Genomic DNA, 2629 nt, shown 5'->3' with positions numbered 1-2629 from the left:
TCGGCCTCCATGTCGCCGCTGAGATCCACTACCTCGTCCTGGGTGGCGAACCCGGGAGACGCGGCGGCCATGGTCGATCCTGTCGCGATGATGTCGTCCATGTCGGCTCCTGTGTCCTCGGTGTCGCCGAGGTGCGAGAAGGGCAGCGGTCCACAGCGGAGATGGGGCGTCGGTGTGGACGCGTAGGCGGCGGGCGGCGAGTAGTTATATGGAGGGTACTGCACGCCGACGAAGGCGGGCGAGGGTGTGCACGTCGCGGGGTGGCCATGGGGGAAGGTCACGTTTGGGTTGAACCCACCATGCGCGTCGCCGTCGGCGTAGCCGGGCGACGACGATCCCCATGGAGATCCGACGCCTTGCTGTCCCCAGGGCGCGTACTGGGCGTGGCTGACGACGGGTGGATTTATCATCCCTCCGTGATCGACCGATGAGGAAGACGCCGCCGCACGCGCCGCGTTGTCGTGGGCCTTCTTGGCAATGGCCTTGTTCCGCCGGTCGGCGGTGACTGCGTCGCGTCGCTGAACTTCCACCCTCCACTCGGCGCTCGACATGCCCGGTGGCTTCGATGGCGGCGCCCTCGGCTTCCTCTGCTTCGGCTGGGCCACGGTGCCAGTCGTGGTTGCCGCCGCGCGCGGCATGGCGTACTTCTTCGGCAGCATGGCGACGATTGGAAGGCAAGCTGGAGGGGGTATGGCGGAAGAAAGGGAGGGAATGGCGGTAGGAAGGCGAGCGAGCGGAAGAGATGCGAGGGAAAAGCGTCAAGATACGGCGGGAAAAGGCCCTCGGGTCGCCGCCAGGGCGGGCCCACGCGCCTTTTTCGCTTGTGCCGGCTCCCCAAGCGCCCCCCAGGGCGCCGGGTTCGGCCTGGATCCGCCGGCACCAGTTTTGGCCCAAGCCGGCGAAAAACGGGCTTCTGGAGGCGCGACTGGGCTGTTTTTTTGGCACCGGCGCGGCAAAATCACCTAAGGAGGGCCTGTTGGGGGCGCGGCTGGAGATGCCCTTACTTGATCTTATTGCACAACTGTATTTCCACACACATATATCAGGCATTATTTCTTTCTCGGGACATGTAAATGTGTAAGCCAATTTGACTAGGCTGGAAAACTAAAGGAGCGGGTAAAGGAGGAGGGGTTGTCGTCGTCAGTAGCATGTCTTGTGAAGACGAGGATTTTTTACACGCTGCCTTGCATTCGGCCATAGTTCAGTGGCAGTTGTTATCTGCCAAACAACGGACGCAATCTTCTGGAGTACTGCGGCATTTACTCTTAACGCATAGCCCGTTTGGTAAATCTATCTTCTCGCTACCCGTGTCATCTATGATTCGGTCTAGGGGATAACAAATGAACAATCGTTATGTGAAAAGAAATTTAGTGAAGATAAATAAACGCACAACAGATTAGACAAGAAACAAATAAGAAAAAAAAGGCTTTAGTAGCTATACTGCGTGCTTCCAGGAGAACTGAAAAAATTAAGCGTGCATAACCCGATTGTTGTGCTTACATTGAGCAACAGCAGCAGAGCATACGAGATATAGAGACAATAGGGCGAGTGCAAGGATGCGAATCGTGTACGTGTCCATACCCTGGCCGATAGAACAGTTGCTAGGCAGGCATTCACTTTGGTTGTCAATGAGAAATAGTTACTTGCTGTAGAATATTTTGCTAGCAATCAACACATTACTCGTATCTAACATATAAAGCCTCCTAGACTCGTAGTCACAACCGATGGCTCGAGCGCACCGCACCACGCGAAGAGAAAAACCACCGCACCGCGACCGCGCATGGGAAAAAACAGCGAGGGTCAGGCGAGCGCACTGCACCATGCGAGGGAAAAGACCACCGCTCCACGTCGTGAGGCCCGCGCCCGTCCGGTTTCTCCTCCATCCCCGTGCCCTCGTCTCCAACCCTAAATCTTTTCCCCCTCCCCTACAGCCGCCTTCCCAAGCTCCTCATCCCCTCCACTCCCTCGACAACGGTGGCGGCGGCGGCCTCTGGTGGCGGAGGAGGAGGGGGGAGATGGCGGCGGCGGCTTCCTCTGGTGGCGGAGGAGGGGGGAGATGGCGGCGGCGGCTCCCTCTGGTGGCGGAGGAGGGGGGAGATGGCGGCGGCGGCTCCCTCTGGTGGCGGAGGAGGGGGAAGATGGTGGCGGCGGCGCCCTCTGGTGGCGGAGGAGGAGGCCCCTGCCATGGTGTCTCAGCTCTAGGCCCTCCTGCTTGACCGTGACACCCACCCTCAAGATCCACTCGACAGATCACGCGGCTGGCTCTCGAGCTCTACTGCGATCCCCGAGGATGTGCTAAGGATGTGAAGGTCCATCCCCGGCCCATGGCTGCTGCCAGATTAGGCTGGTTGAGGTACGTGTCGGATCCATTGATCCATTCTGATTGTAGTTGTTCATTCTCTTCACAGACCGTCTGTTTCCCCTTTCTTTCCTCAATCTCCTTTTTCCCCTGTTGTTCTTGATGTTGACAAACAGCGGTTCTTTCAGTGCGGGCTGATCTACAGGCTCGACTTTTTGTTTTGGAGGTTGCTGCTCGTCGTTGGTTATATGGGGAGGCGTTTTGGTGGTCCAAGTTTCCTAGGCAGGTTTGTCTTCTACCTCTGGACAATCAGTTGGTTGACATGTTTAT

The 2629-nt window shown here is 58.0% G+C and overlaps 1 long non-coding RNA gene across 1 annotated transcript in view; it reads left to right on the top strand.

Annotated features, from left to right (window-relative positions):
- Positions 1–1761: 1761 nt before the first annotated feature.
- The window catches only part of LOC123182753 (uncharacterized), a 1892-nt gene continuing 1024 nt past the window's right edge, over positions 1762–2629 (top strand). The window contains exons 1-2 of the long non-coding RNA XR_006492318.1: positions 1762–2353; positions 2505–2585. This is a non-coding gene — a long non-coding RNA (uncharacterized lncRNA). The remainder of the gene's footprint in view (positions 2354–2504; positions 2586–2629) is intronic.

The sequence above is a fragment of the Triticum aestivum genome, chromosome 1A, assembly GCF_018294505.1.
Source record: "Triticum aestivum cultivar Chinese Spring chromosome 1A, IWGSC CS RefSeq v2.1, whole genome shotgun sequence".
Classification (NCBI taxonomy): domain Eukaryota; kingdom Viridiplantae; phylum Streptophyta; class Magnoliopsida; order Poales; family Poaceae; genus Triticum; species Triticum aestivum.
Note: the sequence above shows the minus strand (reverse complement) of the source record. Positions and strands in the feature narration are given on the sequence as shown.